The sequence below is a fragment of the Amblyomma americanum genome, chromosome 3 (assembly GCF_052857255.1).
Source record: "Amblyomma americanum isolate KBUSLIRL-KWMA chromosome 3, ASM5285725v1, whole genome shotgun sequence".
NCBI lineage: Eukaryota > Metazoa > Arthropoda > Arachnida > Ixodida > Ixodidae > Amblyomma > Amblyomma americanum.
Window position 1 is genome coordinate 133,725,551 of NC_135499.1, and position 14,164 is coordinate 133,739,714.

Genomic DNA, 14,164 nt, shown 5'->3' on the forward strand with positions numbered 1-14,164 from the left:
CAGCTGTTGCCTTCTTATTCCCGCGAACTTTCTTTACCTTCGAAGCAATACATGCTTAAGGCACACATTTCAGTGAAAAGGCACTTTACACGGGCCGAGAAAAGTTATGATTTATAATCATTCGGTGGGCAGTACACGTATCGCTACAAAGGTGAGAAATATATAAACTTTATAAACACAGCCTACAAATTGGGATGACATAAGATAGAAAATCAACAAGATCAACAAAAGAAAGCTTGAGGGGAATATTATGGCCTTTACTTTAAAAAAAGTACAACCAAGAAAATTCAGCAAATGCTTTGCAAGGGTGTCAAGGAAAACAATTACATCAATGCGAAATCTGAAGGAAATTTAGAATGCATTCACATTGAAGGAGACCATATGCCTGAGCGAGATTATTTAAATAGGTTTTTCTATTTTGAAAGGAAGGAGGAGCAATTAAGGAGTTGTAGAATAGAAATTTATTTAATGTCGAAAATAGGACGTCCGGTAATCACTGGAAAGGAAAACTAGTGCCTGAACGGATGGGGTGTCATATGATGAGCGCTACTGGCTTCTAATTTAGCAGTACTCGGAAGAAGCTGTTACGGCGCACCTAGGAATTTTAAACGGTTAGGTTAGGTTTGGTTTGTTTTATGGGGTTTAACGTCCCAAAGCGACTCGGGCCATGAAGGACACCGCAGTGAAGGGTTCCAGAAATTTCGACCACCTGGGGTTGTTTAACGTGCACTGACGTCGCACAGTACACGGGCCTCTAGAATTTCGCCTCCATCGAAAATCGACCGCCACGGCCGGGATCGGACCCGCGTCTTTCGGATCAGCAGCCGAGCGCCGTAACCGATGAGCCGCCGCGGCGGCTTTTATATGAGGTTAGAATGCAGTACCCATATATGCCGGTAACGTTCATGATTTAGCTTTGTGATAGTAAAGAACTCAATGCCGATCTTATTCTTCTAACACACCCAACTGAATTATTACAAGTTTGTTTTTACTTTAACTGTTTCCCTGCCGAAAATTAGGTGACCCCAAATAATTCGAGGGTGCATGGTCACCTTGGTAGAAGGAGAATACGGCTTGAGTGTAAGAAGGCACAACCGGAGGTAGGTTGCCGTGGGAACCAGCTGGCGGATGGAGGAGGAGGGTTACCGTGGAAAGAGGAGAGAGTGGCGAGAGTGAAGGAATCTCTAACCTAGAGGTTGTTGACGTGAAAGGACGAATGTATGGCGAGAGCGTAAAGACGCATGCGGCGGTTGATTGCCATTGGAACCACCAGGAGGGTAGTTATTGTGGAAGAAGGAGAAGTTACCGCCGCTTGGACTCTCGTCCTCTCAGAGAAACCCAGACTCTGGGGTCATGGACAAAACCTTCTTCACAAAGGACAGCCGTAAAGGCGCTCCTGAAATTCTTAAAGGACTCAGGGTTGAGTTCCAGACTATAAACCTTCAGCTTTGAGCGTGCGCCCTCTGTCCTCTTGTCATAGTGGTCGATGGACAGTGAGGAACTCATTTCGTTGCCGCTCCTTCTTTCCTTTTTTTTCTTTGTTCTCTTCCCCACGTGTAGGGTAGCCTACTGGGCGTTGCCTCGTTGATCTCCAGGCCTTTCCGCGCTCCTCTGTTTCTCTCTATATATAGCGAGAGCGGAGGAATCCAGCACGGTTCATCTGCGACTGCCTCTGTGAAACGCGCCGCCTGTGGTTATCGGTAGCGCCACGCACCTGTAGTGGCGGACTGGAGAACAGAGATAGTCGAAAAACGACCACGTGCCAAAAATTAAACAGCGGACTCTAGAACTATAAAGATATGAAGTCGTTCGGATGTTCTCTGCCTCGAGATATCGAAAAATATAGATACCTTAAAAGCTGTGGCTGAATCCAGTGATATGAAGTCGCAACCATCTTGTCATTTCTTTAATGCAAATTTCTGCAGGACTGCACATAAGCCTTCTTCCTATCAACCACCTGGTTCCTGGCAATGACAGAAGTCGACTTCTAGCAGACGTTACGGCTCTTGTCCGACGTGTTCACGGCCCAGAAACTGACCAGTCCCAGTTCAAAATGTACATCATCATGGCCTTTGAGGCCATGATGTACATTCTTCCTATCAACCACCTGGTTCCTGGCAATGACAGAAGTCAACTTCTAGCAGACGTTACGGCTCTTGTCCGACGTGTTCATGGCCCAGAAACTGACCAGTCCCAGTTCAAAATGTACATCATCATGGCCTCAAAGGCCATGATGATGTACATAGTCTTTATTAGATCCAACTCTGCAGTGTTACCAGGCAACTGATTACTGGGCAGCTGTGCTAACAAGTGTTGCAGAAGAGCAAACAATATGAACAGCAAAGCTTCTCTATTGGGGATAATAATTAAACACTGACTGAATGAGTAATTTGCTTTATTTTGTTTCTTCAGGGCAATTGGATTTTTTATAAATCAGAGCACCACAGGAATTCTAGAATTAGCTTAACCCAGTGGGAAAAGAACACAAAAGCGGATGTATGTACTACCTCTTCATCTCTTATGTTAGCTCTAGGCAACTAGATGCGAGGCAAACCAAAGACACTCTATGCTGATCGCACGTGGATGAGTCCAGTTATTGCAATTTAATCTACGGTTGTAAGTGCAGCTTGTAAACAGGAAAAATCTTTGAAAACCAGCGCGCATTTCTTGGTACATGCTTCAAATCGGTGCAGCGCGCAAGATCAATAGACAACTACTGAAGGATGGCATATCTCGAGATCCACTGCGATTAACTAGATAGCAGTGCATTAAAGTCAGAAGTTTCACTATTGTTCGTCCACCCGTCGATGGCTTTAAACAAGAGCATTTTAGGATTTCACTTATCACATAAGTGATACCTTCGTACTCGTCTTGAGTTTAAACTGTGGTGTTTAGCGTACCGAAGCGAGACACGAGACGAGGCTGCCACGGCCAGGATTAGACCCGCACAGCCGTCTTGTCCTCCTATGTGACAAAGATTAAGAGTCGGATTTTTGGGTTGTTATTTATCGAAAATTCGGCGGATTTTATCGGTGTTTATTTCAGAACACCACTTCCAGTTTTTGCTTTTGTGAATATTACATTCTACCTGTGGATTTTCGGTTTTCATCAGTGAAACATATGATGTCTCTGTGCGGTCAGAAGTGTGACATACGGTTTACATTAACCTTTCTTCTTTTTAAACTAGCCGTTCATGTAGCAGTATGAACCAATAAATGGCCGTTTTAAGAGCTGTCTTTGCAGTAGAAAGACGTGCAGTCGTACAATGATTAAACCGTGAGACAAAAGGGTAAGTGGAAGTTTAGCTCTAAAAACCTGGTTGCCACTTCCTTGCGACAAACGAGAAGACCACGCCCCCATATGCTCCGCGTGCTGAGGCAGCATATGAAGCTGCTGCTTAATTGCCGCGGAAGCCCGAACACGGCACCTTCCCTGCAGCTGATGCATGGTATCGCATTGACGCTTGCTTGTTACAGTTGAAAAACCATTCAACGAAGCGACTGCTTGCAGTTGATCCTAATCTGAGCAGACGGCGCTAAGCTTGCCTTTAGCGCTTAGCTAATTAGTCGAGCCTTCCAATTTGCAACAGCGTGTCTGAGTTCGCTGAGCAATGCGTCGTAACTCGAAGTCACTGTACTAAATTCCGAAGGTACCCTTGTCTGACCGCATTCCTGGTTTCCGCACATTCTTAATAGCCAGTTAGGTGTTACGTGCATGCCACAAACCCAATTTCAAAAAATGAATACGGCGTGCTTATTATCGGTGTTTTTCGGTTCAAATCGAAAAGCTAACCTCTAGACAGTGTAGAGGCGTACATGCCCCGTCCCGATAGATAAGACGAGTATAAGAGAACGTAATGAATAAGAAAAAATAAAACAACTTTCCTAGTCTTTAAAAGTATCTTTCTTGTACGATCCGTGACCTTTTGAGAAGTCAGCGTCAAATTAAATCCGAACAAAAGAGCAAAGACCAGAAGAGCGAAACACAATTTTAGTTGAGGAGGACCGGATAGTAGTGCAAAAAGAGTTACTTGTTCCTTGTAAACATTTTTGTGGGGTCAAAGCGGCTGCGCTTCTTTTCAAACGTGAAATGCCGATGCACTGTTGCACTGCGCTATACACACTGCATGGATACAAAGATGCGTGCGGGAACAGCGACCGTTTCTGCTGCCCGCTTTATTTTCTTTTTAACTCAATGCCAACGTTTTCATAACACCAACTGCCACACGAGGTATCAAGTGTCAGCACATCAACCAGTGCACAGCTTTCGCTTTCTGCGCTGATTTTTCACAGTTTTAAAGGTGTTTTACGTTCAAATTAATCTGTGGGTATGAGTCTTTGCTGCCTCTGATCAAAGTTAGGAACCAATTTCGTGCATTTATTAACTCTCCAAAAGCGCATAGTCAGTTGGACCTACACATGCCGATGCATACTTGAACAACAAAATAAAGGAGCAAATTTCTTCAGCCGGCACACGCCTGTGTTTCTCAAGCATGCAGTCCCGTCGGGAAGAAGCACTTTCATTAATTTGCCGGCAAATCGTTGCGAGGAGCATTCAGTGCGCTCCATCTCCAATCCTCGGATCACTCGTACCGTGGCGAACTAAGTGCACTTAAAGAACGATATGCCGATTAATGCTTAGTTTTCCCGTGTTCCATTATTCTTTTAAAAACTAGAAAACCCTCTTGACACTGAAGTAGTAGCAGTTGTCACACACTGCTCTCCTCTAATATCATGCGATCGCGTCTACATGTTATGGGCGTTAATGCGTCCTTGCGATGTAATACATACTGTGTATAAAAACTCGGGAGCGAATGCCATATTTTTTTCAGGATTCTCAACATCGAAAACCACTGTGACGGTAGTCTGTTCAGAAAGTGGATAATGAAGCTTTTTTATCGTGAAGAAGGAATGCATTTTAAAGTTACAAAGTACGACAGTGTGCTTTAAAAACACTTCAGCCTGTCTGATTTTATTATTGTTTTGGCAAACTGCAATAACTTGTTCAGTGAGACAGCCATTTATCCAACTTTGGGAGCGAGCCGATTAATGCGATCTAGGCGGAAAGCTGGGCTAGTTGGTACGTGCGTCATCATTAATTAAAAGACTAGCGCATATAACTAGGACACAGAAATAAGAGAAGTCAGGACGAGGATTAGCGCTCGTCCTGTGTCCTATGTCTGTGTCCTAGTTATATGCGCTAATCTTTTGATAAATTAATGAGCCGATTATGCATCGGAAGCAACCACAGCAATCGAATTTGACACCTGCACACACAGCCTGACCAGCGTATCGAGTCTATACACCTACTGCTGTTGACTTTTGCTCTAATCAAACGCGGTCTTCATGGTTGCAGAAAAGGACGCGCTATCGTCAACACTGTTGTATAAAGAGAGACGGCGGACCTCTCCAGCTGCTTATACAACTTTTTTTCCCGGCTTTCACTGCAACGCCATGTTGCAAAATAGAAATTCAATACAATCTGATATCGAAAGTAGGAAATATAAAAAAATGACTTTGCTAACAATGCTCTAAATGAATTGTATGTAAATCTAAGTTTCTCCTGCTAAAATTGTCGCTTAAAAGCGCATTATTCGCACCAACCGCGGACGCGGCTTCAATCAGGCGTATATGCGTCGCTGAAAATGTTTGTTTGTTTATGGAGGTTTAACGTCCCAAAGCGACTCAGGCTATGAGAGACGCCGTAGTGAAGGGCTCCGGAAATTTCGACCACCTGGGGTTCTTTAACGTGCACTGACATCGCACCGCACACGGGCCTCTAGAATTTTGCCTCCATCGAAATTCGACCGCCGCGGCCGGGATCGAACCCGCGTCTTCCGGGCCGGCAGCCAAGCGCCGTAACCACTCAGCCACCGGGGCGGCTACGCTGAAAATGTCTGCGCCATCTCCAGCTATATCTGAGAAAAAAATTGAAAATTGTAAAATTGCAAGAAAATGTTATGAAAATATTGAACGTAATGGTCCATTATCCTGATGTGTAGCAAAATCTTTCTTTTAAAGTGTTTCCATTGATTGCATAGAACAGTTAAGACTGCCATAGAAAAGCAATGTCGAACGATTTTGACGATGGCAGGGACATGAACAGAAAAAAAAGATACAAGACTACCGTCAGGTGATCTGCGAATATATTGACTGTTATAGTGAAATTTTGCAGTATATGAAAAAAGGGCGTTCATAAACGGTTTCCATCTCAAAACTGCTTTTGTCCAGAATTTTTGGGTGTGCGGAGCCGTCTAACAGCAGAGCAAGCATGCCAGCACAATAGACCGAGTGTTTCACGTAAGATGTTCTGCAATTTTTAAAACTAGGCTCTTTGAGTTAGAAGAGCCCTTTTTCGGGCACAGAATTGTCAGCGTTGCGTTGTCAAAGTTTGGCTGTTTCGGCGAGTTATGCGCACTGGACTGGTTGCTTTCCCATCTCGAAGCTTCTCGAAACCTTAAGAGAACTTCTGGTTGGACTAGTTGGTAATTTATCAGTGTACTTTAAGGGCGCCAAAACTACACAAACACACGCACGAGAGAAGAGAACGGGACAGAGCACCTCGAATACACATGTGTTTTAGGGTGATGTATGCAAAATTTGTTGTGCCACAGCCACGAAAGTAACTGCGTTTTCGAAATTATGAAAACTGATATGAATAATACGTACGGTGGGCTACGCGCCTATAAGTTACAATCCATACTAACAGTAATAATTACAAAGTTAACTATCGGATATTACTTAGCCAGCCTACTCTTTTTTCGAAAGCGAAATTTATTGCCCCAGGGCATTAATGATGGGTGAAGGTGTGATGAATGATCTATATGAATGGAAAAAGGTTAGCTGATTTGATGAAGTCCAGTAGAGAACGATGGTACGGTCCCTGCGTTCAGGAAATGTGTGAAGAAGGGTTGCTTGGTGAAAGACCTGCTACCATCAGGTGCCGGATCTTTGTAGGCTTGAGAGCTGGGCAGTCCCACAGTAAGTGATGAATGTCGGCCTCAATGTCCTCGTGTTTACATACCAGACACCCTTATCCAGGCTACTTGTTAGCGCGTCTTAGCTATAATCTGATGCGCTATAGACCACTGAGGATGTTTTGCCGTGAAAAGCGCTCTTGTATCTCAAAACACCCATTTTTAAAAATTGCAGAACATCAAAGGTGAAACAGCCGGTATAAGAGCGGAAGGGAAGTGAATCGACACGAGGTCTGGCAAATAACGAACAAGTTTTATTATCGGTTAGCAGCTTTCGTATCCTTTCGAGTCGTGACGTCACCGCAACCGCTGCTGGTATGATGGGTGTGGCCAGTGTGGCCAGTATTTCAAAGCGATAGCTTTATGCCTCCCGTTCAGAGAAAACCCGTCGGTGTGTGCTGTGAGGTGAAACTGCCTACCGACTGCACTACGTAGTCACAAGAGGGGTGATGTGAGTGTGGTGTTTGCTTAATTGAAGTATAGTGATGCGCTGATCATTGTAATGGACTGAATATGGGCTAATTCGAGAAGTAGTAATCAGAAAAAATAAGTCGAAGAAAGTGAATCAGCGGGTGTGTGTGTCCGTGAACGTGTAGTCTAATGATATACTAACAACGAAGTTTATTAGACTCGGGCCGTGAAGTACAGTTAAGTGTACGTCGCTGTAACGTGACTGTATGTGTGGCCTTGACGTGTAATACTCTTGGAGGTCCGTGACCTCGTGCGTTGAGCATCCCAGGAGGACGTTTCGCAGCATCGACGTCGATCATACGCCGTGCAAACTGTGCCGGAAAGTTCCATGACGCCGCGTGTGACGTCCAAGAGTCAAAGAGTCAACGAGTTTATTCAGGCAAAGTGTGGTACAGTTGCCTAGGGCGCAGACAAAAAGCCAAATGGATGCCTGACAAAGAGTCTGCGCCCTTCTTGCTTCCAGTCGAGAGCACAAGACATTCAGCGTTCAAAATAAACACTAAACGAGGAAATGCAGAGTGGTTTGGTTAGCACTGAAACTAGAGTTATTTCATATTGAGCATTTATGTACAACAGTTGGGCAAATACTGCGAGAAACAACAGAATAAAAACAAAAAGAGTGGTCATGCCTGCAGTGACGACAGATACTTAGTGATGCTATTTTTGAAAGCTTTCAATGATTTACTTTCCTGGATAATGCTTACAGCAGGATGGTTATCATTTAAAAAACTGGATATTCTGAAGCTAAGTTTCTGGGTGCCGTAGTTTGTACGTACATCAAGTACGTCAAGCATTTGCGCCGTGGATTTCATGGCGCGTACACGTGCTTATATTTATTTATTGCGATATTAATTGCACATATAGACCCACGTACCAGGAAGGAAATAAAACAAAAGACACTCCAGAAGTAGCAGCTGCCATGCACACCATCGTAATCCGGCCACTCATAGTCGCAAAATGCACTTTATGGAGCACAATGTCGCAGAATGGGGGCGACGCTTCTGTAGTCCCGGCAGGAAACAGCTCAACGGCCGGGCCACCGAGGTCGTTTCGCTTACGCAAAATACAGCTTTCAGAATAGTAACGTCGCACTCCCATATCGGTGATGGCTACGCCGCAGGAACAACGACTCGCGCTCGCGATCACTGCAACCGCTGCAACGAATGCGACTAGCAGTAGAGTCCGAACTTCATTTCGTCACGTCGCGCTCACGGCATTTCTCAAATACAGTGCACACGCGTGCGCACGAACCACGATCTGCTGTACAGCTCGAAGTTCATTTCAGCACTCGGAAAACAGTGCATGCGTAGTGAGATTTTCAAACGTAATTAAACTTGCAGGCGATATCACTGACTGATGCAAAAGCGCTCGTTCCGGCCGCAATCACTACACTGACACTTGCACTGTGCTGTGAATCTTGCTGTATGCACAGGAAATTCACACTGGGGAGCTGCTTCTGGCTGCTGTTTGCGAAGATCCTCGCGCGAATAACAAATACTTGAAACTATCACAAATGGCTCCAAATTAACACTTCCCGACACCGGCACTGCGAATATATTTCGTAGACTTTAGCGTAGGTTTGAAGGAAGCTCAGTCAACTCAGTCAACAAAATAACTTGGGGGGACTGTAGCTCATCTCTGTCAACACTCGTAAAAGTTACATGTGTGAAAGTTACATGTTTCTCAGCATTGCTGCCACCTACTAGGCCTAGTTTCTCACAATGCTTCGCGGGCGGCCATCTTGCACAAGTAAAATTAAGGAGGGTGGTGGGCTGGCACGTCGCGGGACAGCAGCCAATAGCTGTGATGCGACCATCCGCTCGTGCGTCAGAAAGTTAAAGTTGAACTTCGAACTCTCGGGCTGATTCGTTCATGCGCCCCATTGTCCGGCCCGTGCGCATGGTCGCAAGGACGCGTCCGCATGCAGCTGAAAAACGATCGTACAACGGCCCTAACTTGCGTCTCGTTGGTACCGTTCGCGACGCGCGCGTCCTGTGGCGCTTGAATGTCATTGCCTGCTTGTGACGAGGGTGTCGTTGATGTCGTGTCCTTGAGATTGCGGTTCTACCGACGCCTTTGGTTGGCTTCAGCCTTGGTACTTTCGTGGTAACCTTGGGCTTGAATGCCACTCCTTCCACGCTGGTCCTTCTGGTCTTTAGATCTTTAGATGGTCGAGGTGGGGGTGTTACTGCTCCCCATCAGCACTCTTTACGGTTGTCATGCCGGGGCCCTCCGTGTAGTCAACTACTCCCTGTTTGTATTAGCCACATGCTCCGTAGTTCTTGAAGATGTCGTTGACCAGCTGTGGACCGCTGTTGCATCCGTACATCTGCAGAAAGGAAAGGTAGTCACACGATGTTGTGCAATAAACGGCGCAGCTGATATCCGGGAAGCATGGAAGCCGGCATTTTCCTGTTTAGTAGCCGCGCGCGCCGATAATGCAAGAAATATAAAACTTTATAAGCTTTATAAATTTTGGACGAGTCACGTGGGCGGACTCCTTAGTTCAGGATTCTGGTGGCTTGAGCTGGCGCCTTGACCTGTCGGATAGTCTGACGTTGGTCTCCCAGACGATTGCTAGTAGAGCTGCCTCCAACAGCTCGTATGATGTGTTCTCTGATGTTGTTAGGTGGGACGATTTTATCACGCAAGTGTACGAGCAGTCGAACAGCATGGGCTTGTCGTCGCACCAGGGACAGGTGGAGTGGCATCGACAAGCGTGGATGAGGCTGTGAAACTTAGGGGACGTGCTCGTCTGCATTGGCCTCCAGAATGTGGCTTCTTCTGTGGTGTGTTTAACATAGGGAGGGGGATGTTTTCTTCCGTTCAGTCTTTGGAGTTTTAGCCGTGTATCATAGTTTGGTAGTACAGGTGTGACGTGCGAATAAGGGTCCGCTCTGTTTCTTATCTCGAACGCTAGATTGTTTACCGCCTCATTTCTTTCAAGCCGTACATGGCCCGGCGCCCACGTAATGCTATGGGAGTGGCGCAAATGGGTGAAAAGCCCGATGGCATGAGAACGGCCGCCGTCGTCGTTTTTGGAACTCGTCCTGTAGTGAATTATTTACAGGCTCGCCTCGAGTCAGTTATCATATGCGCTGACTTATACGCCATATTGCAATGCATTATGGCGAGAGCAGTGACGGAAGCCTCCGTCATGGCAGGATGCTGAACCTGGGATGATGCGCTCGTCAGTAATTTGTAGTTGTGTTCGGGCGCAACTGCGACGAAGATGTACGATTCAGAGTAATGAAAGAGAATGCGGTGTAGGCGAGCTGGCAAACTATCGCGCACATTTTTTTGTTTAAGTCGTGTTTAAGTAGTGCACCCTTTGAACTCCTCGCTGGCAAGCCAAACCAGCGGAACATCAGCAACTATGCTTCAACTGTTTTAGTGGAACTGGCCGTCCTCATGGCGGTAACTTCTATCCATTTGGTATAGGCATCGACCACAATCGTCAACATGCGACTGCACAGGACCCAAAAAATCGGCATGGCTCCTAGATCAAGGCTCCCAGGAGTCCGGCTAAGGAAACGGTTGTAGGGATGGGGACATGGTGGACAACGGTGCCTATGGAACACGCGTCACGCGTTGACCAGATTCTTGATGTGCCGATCAAGTCCTGGGTATCAGAAAACTCTTGGGTGATCCTCGGTGTATAGTTCGAATGCGCTAGCACTTTCTGTTGCTGCTGATTCTATCATAGCTAATGTCCATACATGCGGAATTAGTCATCCTCTGCTTTACTTTCATTAACCTCTGGGAGTCCTTATAGCACTCCTGTCACACTGGCACAGCAGTAAATTGATGCATCACTGCGCAAGCAGGTGGCTGTTTCGAACTCAGCCACCGGTGGGGCTTATGTGACCCAGTTTGGTCTTCCCGACCAACCTCTCACGACCAATCAAAAATTTAACCGTCACCTGCCACGGTGGGCAGTTTCCTTACAATGCGGTGGGCAGGTTGTGACGTGTAAGCTCGAAGAGCGTCAAGCTGGTTGTGTTCGCCATTTCTGCTTGCACAGACCTTCGAATGCTAACGCATTAATAATGAATGTGCCAAATTCTCCATAACTGTTACCCCTTCATTGGCATCATTCATCACAGGAAACATTGATTTCCACGCAGTCATTGGAATCAGTGCCCTATGGCGCTAGTACACAATTCCGTGCTCACGTGTGAACTAGTCTTTCCTACATCCTAGTAGGTTTGTAATGCTTGATGCGCGGGCTAAAATTTTGTGGCCAGGCATTGTGAAGGTGATTGTTAACTTGCACGAGTTCGCTATTGTCGGCAGTCATCTTCGCCAAGACGCACGCCGACAGCGGACCTGTGTCGAGGTTATCGGTCAGAAGAGCATACTGGCGACTGTAGCCTTATGCAGCCTTAGCTATGTCATGTTCTGGCCGCACAGGCAAACGGTTGAGGGTGTCGGCAGGAAATCATGCCTTCCCTGGCTTGATCTGAATTTTGAACTAGCAAGCACGCAGCAGGAGGGACCAACGCTGAATCCGGGTGGTGGCCATTGCCGCAACGGGATTATCAGGACTGAAAAGGCCCAGAAAAGATCTTTGATCTGTGACAAACGTCAACTGATTCCCAAGGATATATCCTCTGCTCTTCGTAACCCCGAAAAGGGCAACCAAAACCTTTCTCGATTCGCACGTGATTCCGCTGAGCGTTCGCGATCAGGAAGTGATTGGTCGACGTCGCCTTTTAGTGCGAAAGCACTACTTCAGTAGCAATCCTGGAAAATCCGATGGGTCTCTGAAGCCTCGACCTCTGACACTTGACCTTTGACCCTCGACCTTTGACTATTGACCTTTCACTTTTGAGATTAAATGACTTGGATACGTATGGCTAGGGGACGAAAACGTAGTATGAAAGTTTAAAAGAAATTGTCTTGGAGGACAATGTAAGGTAATGTCTAAGCAAGAGTCATGCGAAATCGAAGGACAATTTAAGGTAATGTTTAGGCAATAGTCAAGCTAATTGGAAACGAAGTGATTTTCCTTGTCATACTCGGTTTAACGGCGATAAAACTGTTAATTTCTTTGCCTTGCGGTACAGTACTACGCCGACGTCAGACGACACATCGGTTTCAAGGATAACGGGCTTACTCAGATCGCAGAGGGCCAACAACTTAGCTTCTATCCGGCACTTCGTTGAACTTGGAAAGCGTTATCTTGTCTCGCTCCCCACTGCCAGCGTGCGTTCTTTCTTATCAGTTCATGTAGCGGCTCCAGAATCGTAGCCAGGTTTCTCAGAAATGCGTCGTAGTGGGTCACGAACCCTTATAATTCCGTAGTTCCAAAACACTTGCTGGCTTCGGCATCTTTGCTACTGCGGCATTGTTGTTTCTCTTGGGCAACAACCGGCCAGCACTGATAAGATAAACTTGCACGCCCAGAATGATTTGAGCGTTGCCCTCCATACGTCTTAAAAATTGCAGGAGCACAGGATACACCGAAAAAAATTCGATTGACGCAAAAAAGTCCTTTCCGAGTTTTACGATTAATAGCTTTCTAGTTTCCTTGTCAAGTGGCAACCGACTCTATGCATCATTCAAGCCTACGCTGTTGAAAACTTCAGAGCCGTTTAGAATAGCAAAAGTATACCGTATTTTTGTAACGTGTAACGTTCCGTTACATATCAGGAATTGGCGATCAACTTAAGATCGCTACACAATCAAATGTTGCCATTCTTCTTGATTATGAGAACCAGAGGTATGGCCCAGTCAAAGCTGTCGATAACGAGAAAATGGCATCCTTATTAACATTAACAAGTCGGTCCATCTCACTAGGCCCTTGCTCTCGCATTGCATATGGCACAGAACCTGCTTTGCATAGCTGCAGATTCACAGTTGAAAAAAGTACCAGAGGAAACAGAGTGCAGCTCATAGAGTAGCTGCGTGATGCCGGTACATACATGCACATTGCGTACAGAAGAGTTCATTTCTTTGTGGGTATAGAGTTCCTAAATTCCCGTCCGCCTTGGTTTTCGGGCTACTATGCAATGCTAAGGCTGCGTGTTTCGCAGGAAACCGCGCAGGCTGGCAAGAAACACCGCAGGCGCGTCCGCTCTGTGCTCGTCAAAATGCAGCTTGGTTTGGTGCATAAGAGATAAAGAAATATCTATTTGAACGCGATAGTGTGTTAAGGCTCCCATTGTGCTAAAAATCCAGCGTCGTCGGGGGCCGCCGGCCACCTAGGTCACGTGACCTTGTGACGTCATCAAAACCTGCCCATCATGGCAGGTGGCAGTTCAGTTGATTATAGGTGACAAAAGGTTGCTCGGGAAGAGCAACTTGAGTATAACAAGCCCCGCCGGTGGCGGCACCTAGCATTGTAAGGCAGTGACGCACCGCTTAACCTCTGCACCACTGCGCCAGGAGTGGTATAAACGCTCCCAGCCATCTATAAATGTATAATAGAGAGTGACCAATTCTGCATATATGGGTGTTCACCCATTAACGCTATATATCACGTTATGCCCTTAAGGCGGAGCTTAAGTGTCACTTCCAAGTTTTGCCTAGATGTGACAACGCATAACACGCGCAGAACCACCCGGTAATGCAAACGGGCAGAGGCGGGGGGCGGGGGGTGGGGGGGCATATAGATAAATAAATATATAAATGAATTATCATAATACGTTAAATGGGCTGGGCCTAAAGTTGCGGCTGCCGAACGGAACGGAAAACTACGACCTGAGTAAACCA